This window comes from Emydura macquarii, unplaced genomic scaffold, assembly GCF_026122565.2.
Source record: "Emydura macquarii macquarii isolate MOO-44397 ecotype Brisbane River unplaced genomic scaffold, CSIRO-AGI_Emac_v2 contig_3108, whole genome shotgun sequence".
Lineage (NCBI taxonomy): Eukaryota > Metazoa > Chordata > Testudines > Chelidae > Emydura > Emydura macquarii.
Genome location: NW_027133245.1, coordinates 5,448,331 through 5,460,410, shown reverse-complemented (window position 1 = coordinate 5,460,410; position 12,080 = coordinate 5,448,331). Strand labels below are relative to the sequence as shown.

The 12,080-nt window shown below is 39.1% G+C and overlaps 1 long non-coding RNA gene across 1 annotated transcript; it reads right to left on the bottom strand.

Moving 5' to 3' along the window:
* Window positions 1–1,995: 1,995 nt before the first annotated feature.
* LOC137141651 (uncharacterized) lies at window positions 1,996–3,155 on the bottom strand. Its single transcript, XR_010916691.1, has 2 exons — window positions 3,066–3,155; window positions 1,996–2,505 (listed from the first exon to the last, which is right to left on the bottom strand). It is a non-coding gene; the product is annotated as an uncharacterized lncRNA (long non-coding RNA).
* Window positions 3,156–12,080: the final 8,925 nt, after the last annotated feature.

Sequence of the window (12,080 nt, the reverse complement as noted above, 5' to 3'; positions counted from 1 at the left end):
GTGACAAAGATTTAACATTAAAACCATGAGTTTTGTAGAATGCAGTAGTTGCAGTAAGAATGGCACAGATTTTACACTTCCTGAATCTGACTCTACTGTTTTCATTCTATAGTGGAGACAACCAGGGAAAAGAATCTATCTGGTTATGTATCCCAAGTAACAGGATAACTCCATCATATTTCAAGTAAAAACATTGCCATCTGAATGTGCTGGATCCCAAAGCAATTTTCTGACATCCACTTTTGGAGAGCAGACTTTACCACTACTTAGCACTTGGGCATTTGTCAAATGAACTGGTCCTTGCCTTGAATCGTATAGCCAGTTTTAATTTTCTGACTGCCTCCATAGGTGATGTGAACTAAGATTTACATCTGGGATGTCATCTGACTCATCAGGGAGAATGGAGTAATGTCCAAACTACATGATCTTTGGAATTCAGTGATGTTAATTGCAGCACTTCCTTTAGTGGTGGTCCAGTCATTGCCTTCTATGGAGAGCTATGTTCAGCGAAAAGTTTGGCAGGAATGTTCTGTCCACTCTTTAGCTGTAAACAAGGATGGGAGAGTGCCTCATTTCTCATTAGGGAAAATATAAGGAATTACTTGGGTTTTGCACCAGGAACCAGTGAAAAGGCAGAGTCTTCCCGCAACCTGTAAGCAACAGATCCGTGTACACTACTTTAACAGAAAGCTGTAATAGTGCTCACAGCATGCAGCAAGTTGTCCCCATACCCCCATCACCAATCAGGGTATGTGTCCAGTAGATCACTAATTTATGGACCAACTGACCATGGTCTCATTTGTTACGTATATGGTATACAAACAGAGAAATTAGATAAAAATTTGAATGCTCTTGCTGGAAGGTTTTAATGTAACATTTCTTTATTTCATTGCATTCAGAGCAGCAACACATAAAACCCCAAGAACAGAGAAAGTAAAAACAGGCTGGGCCTTAAGGCAATGAGGCATAGCTCATCCCAACATTCTTTATGATGGTTCTTTCCATACTTACTTTTAGATTTCATGATTCTAAGGGTAGACAGAACAATTGTGATAATCTACGACTTCCTGTATTACACAGGCCATAGAACTTCCCCAAAATAATTCCTTCAGCATATCTTTTAGAAAAAAACATCCAATCTTGATTTTAAAATTGTCAGTGATGGTGAATCCACGCACAACCCTGGGTAAATTGTTCCAATGGCTAATTAGTCTCACCATTAAACGTTTACACCTTATTTCCAGTCTGAATTTGTCTAGCTTCAACTTCCAGCGATTGGATTGTGTTATAGCTTTTTTGCTAGACTGAAGAGTCCATTATTAAATATTTGTTCCCCATGTAGGTGCTTTTAGACTGTAATTAAGTTACCCCCTAACCTTCTCTTTGTTAAGCTAAATAGATTGTGCTCTTTGAGTCTATCACTATAAGGCAGGTTTTCTAATCCTATAATCATTTCATGGCTCTTCTCTGAACCCTCTCCAATTTATTAGCATTTTTGTGGAATTGTGGGCACCAAAAATGGACACAGTATTCCAGCAGTGGTCATATCAGTGCCAAATAAAGAGGTAAAATAATCTTTCTACTCCTCCTAGAGATTCCCTTCTTTATGCATCCCAGGATCACATTAACTCTTTTGGCCACTGCATCACGCTTGAAGCTCATGTTCAGCTGATTATCCACAAGAATCCCCAAGTTTTCTTCAGTCACGCTTCCCAGGATAGAGTCCCCAATCCTCTAATTATGGCCTACGTTCTTTCGTTCCCAGACGTATATGGAACCCAGCCCTGCAACATGGCTGCAGCCTTCTCCTTTTTCCCCTCAGGATAGTGGGTCCTGAGTTCACCTATAAGGATGCCTGGTGACTCTACCCCTGGAAACTCCTCCTAGTGCAGAGAACACAGAAGGCTTGTCCCTTGGAAAAATATTTAACACAGTATCTCATACAGAGGAGTGTCAGAGCATGCACAAATAAAATAGTCATCACAATTCCCAGAGTAATAAAACAATAACTGGGACTTTATTAGGTATGAGGCATTCAGGATAAGGGACAGTGGAAAAGAGGATTAGAATAATAAAAGACAAAACACTATTACATAACTCTGCCCCTTTCAACAGTTACAGCCAGTACAAACGTCACTGTGCTCCCTCCAGCACCTGAGTAAGCAAACAGTGAGTTTAGGCTCAGACTTTGATAGATAGTTGCAGTGATGAAATCAGTGACTTACTTAAAACAAAATAGTAAAATAAATTAATAAGGGTGTTCTTACAAATTATACACACCAAGGATGGCAAGATCATCCTTGTGTCTCTCTGATCTGGATTCCAATGTGCAGTTAGGCTGGCTGCTGTTAGTCTGACCATGACTCTCCTCAGCCTCTTGGGTTTCTGGTCTCTGCTGAGGTGACACTGTTCAATATCCCAGAAATTTCCAAAGCACTCAAAGTCTTCCCTCAGGTAGTAATGTGAAGGGTAGAAGGGTCCTCCCTGGCTGTGATGCTTCTTTTCCTGATACACTCCAAACACAGCCAAAACTAAAAGTAAAACCAAACCCTTTGTCTCTGAGTTTTGGCTTATGATTGCTAGTGTTGCTAGCCAGTTCTATTTCCACCCTAGATCCTAGGCAATCTCGGAAACAGAGAAGCTCTGCCACCATTGCTGCTTTAGTGCAAGGGCGAGTCCCCTAGATGCTCAGTGTGGTATTTCAGGATCCATCCCCTTCAAGGGGTTACAGATACATTTACCCATATTAAAACTTCTATTGTTTGCTGGCACCCAGTTTGCCAAGTGATCTAGATTGCTATAAATCAAGTGACCTGTCCTCTTCATTATTTATCATTCCCCCATTTTTGTATCAACTGCAAACTTTATCAGTAATGATTTTAATGTTTTCTTCCAGGTCATTTATAAAGCTGTTAAATAGCACAGGACCAAGAACCAGTTCCTGCAGGACCCCACTGGAAACAGACCTGCTCAGGAATGACTCCCCATTTACAGTTATATTTTGAGACCTATCAGTTGGCCAGTTTTTAATCAATTTAAATGTTTGTGTCACAGGGTTCACTCACCACTAGGATGGCACCTCCTGGTTACTATGAGGATTAGCTCTTCACAAGTCTGACACCCCCTTCTGTCAGTTCCTCTCCCTGGTGTCTTTCTCTTTCTCTGGGACTTAGAGTGCTCCTTCATGTCTCAGCCCTGCATCTGGGTCACCATAGTCCTATCCTTCCAGGATCCCTCTATACAAAATGGCAGTCTTCCTTTCATGGTCCTGACCATGCCACTTCTCCAGTGGCTGGTAGGGGAACCTAGACCCACCCTTTACTCCAGATTCTAATCCAGGTATCCTATGTCTAGCATTGCTGGCCTGCTCGCTCTCAAACCATGTTGCTCTTCCCCTGGAATCATTTCCACATCCTCTTACTTCTCAACTCTAACTTCTCATGCCCCCCCTCTCTGGGATTACCAGCCCAAACTCCATTCTCACAGGGTGTAACTGCAAGTAACTGATGCTACTGTAGCCCCAAACACAGCTCCCTTCTCCCTGGGAATGACTGCAGCTCTTTTCTGCTGCCAGCTTCCTGTGTTTATACCAGCACTGCCTGTTCCTTCTTAGCTGGGCTCCATCACCAATCAAGCTTTCCATTCCTGGCTCTCCCTCAGGAGCAGCCTTTCAAGTTAATTGGCCCCCTTTTAAGCCTCATTAATCCTTTCAAGGCTGGCATGGAGTGAGCACCCCACCACACAGTGCCACGTTAATTTTATAGACACAAGGTGGGTGCGGTAATATCTTTTATTGGACCAAATTCTGTTGCTGAGAGAGACAAGCTTTTGAGCTTACACTGAAGGTCTGAAGAAGAACTCTGTGTAAGCTCAAAAGCTATTCTCTGTCACTAACAGAAAATGGTCAAATATAAGATATTACCTCTTCCACCTTCTCTCTCTAATATCCTGAGACCAACATGGCTACAACAACACTGAATGTTAATTTTGTATCATTCTAGTTTTGTAATCAAAATGTCGTGCAGTACCAAATCAAACGCCTTAGAGAAGTCTAAGTATATTACATCATCACATGCTTTGCTGCAGAGCCCCCTAGCCTTCAAGAAAGACCAGGAACACCCACTCTCCCTCCATTCTTAAAGTTACAGCATGTAAGTCCAACACAGTTCTCACTACACCACATTATCACCTCTAGCAATCAGCTCTGTGGCTTTCAGGGGATTGAAGAATCTCCCCAAGTAGAGTCTCTGTTGCTCAGTCTCTTCCCAACAGCAGAACTGAAGTGGTTCCTCTGCCTTATGATTCTACTGCAGTTCCCCCCACTAGATGAATTTCTCCTTAAGTATCCAATTTTAAAAAATCCCCTGTGGTCAGAAGTGTCAGAAGTGGAGGTCTAAATTTAGGCACCTAAATTCATATTTAGACACCCTAATAAATGGCCTGATTTTCCCCATCAGCACCCATATCTCCCTATTAAGTCAATAGGTTTAGGTAGTTGTCAGGGGGTTAAAGTCCAGATTTGGCAATACCACCCAATGGCAACAGTCAGTAGTTAAAACAACAAGAGTTCTGTACCACTTTAAAGACTAACGAAGTCAGTGGTTGTATCACCCAGTGGTGACAGTCAGTGGCCAGGGTAGGAGAATCGGGATCCTCCCTGCTCCACAAGGTTCCAACCTAGGACCCATGTAGGAATCATATTTCACATATGTGGTCTACAGGCTTCCTTATGCCTGTTCACTGGGCCACTTCCTACCCCGGGTTTGGTTCCTCTGTCAGTGCACCAGTCTGTTTCTGGATTCTCCCTGAATTTCTCTCTGATTGTGTTCCAGTCACTCTATCAGTGGTGGTCCATCATTTCAATCCTGCATAGGGTGAAGGACTTGTGGTGACTCAGCAGTGGGGACTGAGCTTAGCCATGTGGAGCCCTGGCAGTTTCTGTGCGGGAGCCAGTAGCACACAACTGTCCCCCTTCCCACTTTGTCTACCCAGATTGATCTGAACTGCTCCCTTTTGAGTGCCACCTCCAGTGTGACATGTCCAGCAGGTGCAGCTGGGCGGGACCCTCGGGGCCCAGAGGTATTCTCTAATCCTCAGTTCACCAGTGTGGGGCTCATAAACCCCATTACAGTACCCACTTTGGAATATGTTGGTGGATGTCCCTCAATTCCAGAAAAAATAATTATCAGAATCAGTGAATTGATTATTTTGTATCACCACTCTTCTGTTTTGCTTGGTAGTAAATCTGTGTCTAAAGGAAGTAAGATTTCTTGCTGAAAAAAAAAAAAAAACCAAGACAACTTCTTTAATTCTAAAATTAACCAGATATGAGATTCATGATAATAATATATCTGGCTGTGAAAAATAGTGATTTATCATGTGGGAGAGAAAAAAATTACCTAATCATGAATGTCATAATAAATTCTCTTTCATGTGATTTAGTACTGAATGCCTACTTTTACATTCTGGGATATGACAAGCTCTGGTTCATGGTTCTGATTGCAATCAAGGTCCATTATTTCTCTGTATCTGAGGATTTTCATTAATGTTTCACAACAGTTTTTGAGCTAGAGAGCCTAGCTGCTGACAGCCCAGAAACGACATCCACATTTTTTATAGACAAAGACAGTGAAACCTTCTTAATGAATGAAATTCATATAATCAATCCCCACTGCTTTAACTTCATTTTTATTCAAGATTTTATCATATTAATCTCAGCAAGCCTAGAAAGACTAGAGAACAAACAAATAATTTGTCTCATTTCTCTCATTTAAATTCTTTGATTTCTCTAAATAACTTTCCAGGCTAGCTGATTTATTGACTGATCTCTTTATCTGTTGCATCTCTCTATAGGTACATTTTAATCACCGCTCAAATGTCATATTTTGAACTTCCTATCTATCTATCTATCTATGTATCTATCTATCTAATGTTTTTGTTCGACCAAGGCCCTGATATATAATGCTGATATTCTGATGTTGACGAACAATTTTTTGTTCCTTCTAATTGTCTTATTCTGGATTTACCACTATCTGAGTTAGGTAAATATAATAAATGAATGAATATCCCCAAAAGATTTAGTTTTTTGTTGTGACTTTGTTTGTTAGTGATAACAGCCAGCTACAAAGTCCAAATCTAAATTCAAGCTATTTCATATCTCTGAGGCCTTTCTCTACATTACTTTCCCAAATGAAAGATTTAATTCATCCCTTACGCAAAGCAAGAATCTGTGAGGCCACTCTCAGAACACTATTTACCCAGGATTAAGCACACAAATAGCTAATATATTCATTTAACATCCTTACAGAAATATAAAACGGTGAGTACCTGATTCAGTTGAAAAGATAGGGAGTGATGAGGTTGAGGGATGGAAAGAAGGGAGATGGAAACACAGGGAGGCAGTGATGGCATTTGTAGCAGAGGTCTCATGTAATTGTGAGCAATTTGGAGGATACAGAATAACAAAGAACAGGAATAAAGACTTAATGAGCAAAAGTGAAAACTGAAATATCAAGCAAGATGTTTTAAGAACTTGTGACAAAGCAGATGCATTAATAATGGAGGGAGGAAGAGCTAACCAATAATGATTTTAAAATGACTGAGATAGCAACTCCCATTTAAAATCGATCTTTCACAGGAAAAATAAGAGATTTGTGCAACACATAACTAGAGACGACCTTGTCAGATAGCTATAGATAAAAATCAGGCAAAGAAATATCTGGAAAAGATATTTGTAAATGAATCAGTGGGTCTGGTTGATGTACATGTTGAAGTTTAAAGCCACTAATTAACAGATTTACTCAACCACTGACAATTAATTTTGAAAAGCAGTGGAGAACTAGGTACATACCAGGAGATAGTGGGGGGAATAATGCAAATGTAGGAGGGGGAAACTAGTCCCAATGTGGTGCTAACCATGAAATATCTGTTTTCCATTCATTCTTATTTCAATTCCTAGTAAAATAATAGAACCAATATTATGATATAAAAATAAACATCTAACGGATACCAGAATTATCGGTATTGAGCGAGTATTTAAAAACAAATAATTTGTCAGACAAATATGATTGTTTTTTTGTTAGAAGGGCAAATGTAATGGATGGAGAGGACAACAGTTGATGAAATGAGTCTGGCAGAGTTTCATGAATGATTAGATTCCAAAGCCTGAAGGGACCATTGTGATCAACTGGTCTGACCTCCTGTACAACATGGGATATAGAACTTCCCCCAAAATTATCCCTAAAGCATATTTCTTTTAGAAAAACATCCAATCTTGATTTTAAAGTAGCCCACAACAACCCTGGATAAAAAATCACCATGACCTTGGATAAATTGTTCCACAATTAATGACCCTCATTGTTAAAAAAAATGTTTCGGTCAGGAAAAAAAATTCTGAAAATATCTAAACATTTTGATTTGATTTGATGCTAAATGAAATGTTTTGATTTTTCAGTTTGAAAGTACTTTTCATTTTGAAATTTACTTAAATTTAATTTTCAAAAAGTAAAACATTTTAAAAAGCTCAAAAATAAAACAAAACATTTTGTTCAACCCAAACAAACATATTTTTTGTTTGTTTTTGTTTTTTGACCTTTTGGTTCACTAAAAATTTCAAAAAACTTTAAACTGATTTTTTTTTTTTTCAGTTTTTGTTTTGGAATGGCAAGCAAACCAAAAAATCAGTTAGTTACACAGTTCTAGTAGAGAGCACTTCAGTTACATCCACAGATGATACTAAATGTGAAGGTGCTGTGAACAATACAAGGGGACCTTTCATCTGTAGATCTCCCTTTACTTCTGGAGAAGAACATGGGGGTTCCATGCTTGAAATGGCATATCAGGACAATGAGCATACTGTCCTACCTGGAAAACAGCCAGGAATCTGCTTGGGGATGTATTACCTTTGATGCAGAGTCCATTCATGAAATGAAACCCACTTTTTGTACGTGTTCCAGGGCCAGGGAGTGCCATCCAGCTGTGCTAGCAGCTACTAAGCCATGCTGGCAGGAGGTGAGAGAAAGCAACAGTGCACCAAGAGGCAGCACAGAGACTCTGTGACTACTGGCAGAAGCCAACATCCTTACAGATCTCTGATTGGTGGGTTCTGAGGCTTTCCATGTAACCAATGGAATGATCATATGGCAACCAGGTACATATACTGTATATTATTGGAAGTATTTTCTGTAGCCAAGGATGAGATCGATATGGCAAAACTGCTCATAGTCAGAGAACAAAAACGTGATTAGACTGGAATAAGAAAAAATAAGGGTTTAGATTGGAATATCTGAACAGGGATAAAACAAGGAATTAGATTGGACTACCTGAAACATAAGGGCTTCACTTTATGAGCACTCATGTACACAAGTAACTTTATTTTTGTGAGTTGTCCCATTGAATTCAGTGGGGCTAGTTGTGAGTAAAATTATTCAGGTGTTTAAGTGTTTGCAGGATTGGGCTCTAATACAGTGCATTTAGGAAAAAATAAACTGAACAGTCATTCAATGGAGGCTACACATCTGGAAACAATACTAGTAGAAATTGATTTGTGCTAGGAGTCAATAGGATAGATCTAAGTTATAATCAGGTATATACATGCTAAGTATAATTTATGAGTAGTTGCTAATCCTTGCAGTTGATTTATGAGGAAAAATTAAGAGGCAAATACTGAACCTACATCCACAGGTGCAGAGATCCTCTGGCAGTGGACTCTGTGCACTTTCATATGTGGCATTTAGGGACAGGGACAGAGACGCCACAAATAAGTGGCTCCTTCACTCTTTTCCCTTATGGAAGGGGCATCCACCTAGATCAATTAATGAATGGAGTAACCTCCCTGTAGAAGTCTAGAAGTCTGAAGTCGGATGCTGCTCCATGGTAGTGGGGGTCTTCATGAAGATCCCCCAGTTCCTAGCTCACATGCCTGAGCTGGTCTTTGGGCTTGCTCCGAAGAGAGTAAAATGTGGATAAGGAGGACATGACAATTGTCCATGATAATCTGAAGGGAGTAAACACTGATGGTGGAGAAGAATTGTTTGGTATAATATGAATGGTTATAGCTGGAAGTAATGGCACGAAGTTAAGAAAAGTAACAATGAGGACGTACTGTATATGGAAAAAGAGAAGTTCTTGACAGTGAGCCATGTTATGCTGTGGAATATTACCCTGTCCCAGAATAGCTTGGAACATTTCAAACATGGCTGGAAAAAGACTCAGAAAATACACCAGAGGGAATACTACTACATTGGCAAGGAAAAATGAGCTAGAATATCAGTAGATCTGTTCTTTCTCTAACGTCTATTATTTTTAATATAAATAGTCTGACAACTCCAGGAGATGACTCCATCTGATGCAATGAAAATAAGGAAGAGTTCCTGATTTAGGACTAAATCCACAGCTGACGTAAAACAACTACAACTGGTTTCAGTGGAACTATGTTGTTTTACTGCAAATCTCGGGTAAACCTCTCTTAAAACATCTCTACTCTCTTTTGTGATGTTAATACATAGCCCTATTAAAATAATTACCCCAAAGTTTTTAACCCCACTCTCACTTTTAGAAGAATTAAGTCAATATAATTGCAATCTGCTGTGTATGTGGAAATATATTTTTGAAACTAAATGTGTCCTGTAGCACCAACCTGTTCCTATGTTAAATTATGTATACATTTTCTTAGCATTAGGCTCTCACTTCAGAGAGCAGTGTGTTTCTCAGCCTAATTGGCCTGACATAATTTAAACAAGAGGTAGCTATTGCTATCATATGCAGCTGTATTACAAAACAGTGGGGCTTTCTGAAAGATGTATTTCTTCACCAGACAGGAACTTCAGGAGCCAGGCATTGATAATTGTACAGATGGGATCTGATGGTATTATTCAATGGAACAGAGTCAGCACATCTGCTCAGGCATGAAAAAGAGAAGAACTGTGTTTTAACTTACTGTGTTCTGTCAGAGGATTATCAAAGAAAACAAGAGGCTGGTGACAATATGCCATTGTGTTAAAGCCTTCAGAGTTGAAAGCCTGAGCATCCTTTTACGGCACATTGTGACAAAAGGTGGGATGTACAAAATATTTGAAGCACCATGTCAGAGTGAGTTTAAGAAATTACAGATGAACCCAGTGTGAACGCAGAGGTCATGTTCCTAAAGTGCTCTCTGAAGGGTTCTGTCCATTATAAAAATAGTTTTAAAAAAGTTTAGATCCAGATTCATATCCAGATCCAAACTTCCCCAAAATGTGATGGTTTTTGGAGCTGGGATTTGGTTTAGGGACTCTCGAATATAAATGTTTGGTCAGGTATTTTTTTCTGAAGGTAGGAAGAATCAGATTTTTGTCACTTCACTAATTAGTTTTTATTTCTATACTATGAAAAGTTATATGGTACTGTATACCTGCCCATCTTGCATATATTGTGAGAATTAATAAGCTCAAAGATAATGCTTTCAAACATCCAAGAATGAAAGGTATCTAATATAAATGCACTATATGAAGTTATGTTGTTTCTTGCATGAGTGTGTGTTTGTGGGTGTATGTATTGACAATATATAGTTGTATATTTTCTAAATGTACTTTCAAAAGAAACTAATTTAATTTAAAAATATACTAAAAAAATAAAAGCTACAGTATTAAAGAAATATAGTGCATCATTCCTAATGTGCCCAGTAGTAGTCTGGGTCATTACTAAAGAATATTGCCCATTTTTTTCATATAAGCATGATTTTTTATATTATAATGCAATGACCAATATCCAGCATAAGTAAAGTGCCATTTATGTAAAATATATTTGGTCTTAACTGAATTAATTTTATAAGAATAATTACAGAAAAATTTGGGGTCCAGATTCTCTGCTAGTGTAAATGGAAAAAACTTCACTAAAATCAATGATGTTACAGAAGAAAATGTACACCAAACAACATGCACCCAAATTTCAAGGCCACTGTCCATAGAATAATGGTTCTCTAAATCAGAAGAATAAATGCAATCTGAAATATGTCGCTGATTTTTTAATGTTATTTAACGAACTACTTAAGTTGGTTGAAGTGTCAGAACTCTTGTAAATTCCATGGCAGCTGCACACTGCCCTGTGTTTCCATTTCTTTAAAAGAGGAGGGTGACTCTGTAAAAAGGAGGGTGAAGGTTCAAATGCCAATATATCTAAATACTGTGTCTTTCCTAGGACTTTCTAATGAGATCTTTTGATTCCAGGTTGATTTAAGGTAGGCTAACTAGTGGCTACCTGTGTAATTATACTGTTCACCTTCAGGCACACAAAGGACTAAAGAAATTTTAGACACCAGAAATATTCTGACATATAGTAGTTGCAAATTACAGTATTGCCAGTTGTTTTAATTTTATCATGAGTCTCGTGATAGATATTTGGTGTTTTACATAAAACTACCCTGACTGCTGGAGTTAGGAAGTTACATGGGAATTTCAGCTTTCACTTAAAAAAAGATATTTTTTCACCATCATGCTTGCAGAGAAAAGCGTGAAATGATGATCAAAAGGCCTTGACTACAATAGGCAAATAAAAATAATTCCACAGCATTGCTAGAGCAGCACAGTGGACTGCAGCTGCTACAAGGGCACGGAGAGGTCTTTACTACTGCTATTTTGTTTGACTGGCACGTGGCACAAAGAAGGAATGCTGCTAATTTCTGGAGGATACAGGGGATAGGAGAGAAAGCTTGCAGAGAGGAAGCAGCTTAAGAGGAAGAAGCAGGAGGCACTGCAGATGTAAGGTTATCAAGTGCGGAGGCATATCACGAGGGCTTGCAGATGCTAGAAGCAGGCCAGAAGCTCCTGCCAACATGAGACGAACGACCACCTGTAATGGATATTTGCAGTATATCTAGATAGCTCAAATACTGGGTCTACTGTTCCTGAGCTCCGTTCCTGCAAAGATTTATACACATGCTGAATCTTACACACTGTCTGTTGTCCCACTGAAGTCAGAGTTAGATCATAAAGAGCAGGCACAGAAAGGGAAATCATTGTTTTCAAATCAGGCCCCTAGAGTGCTTCAGAACATTGTGGAATCCTGACTGAACATCCATGTCTTAGCAAAGAGTTAATGATTTA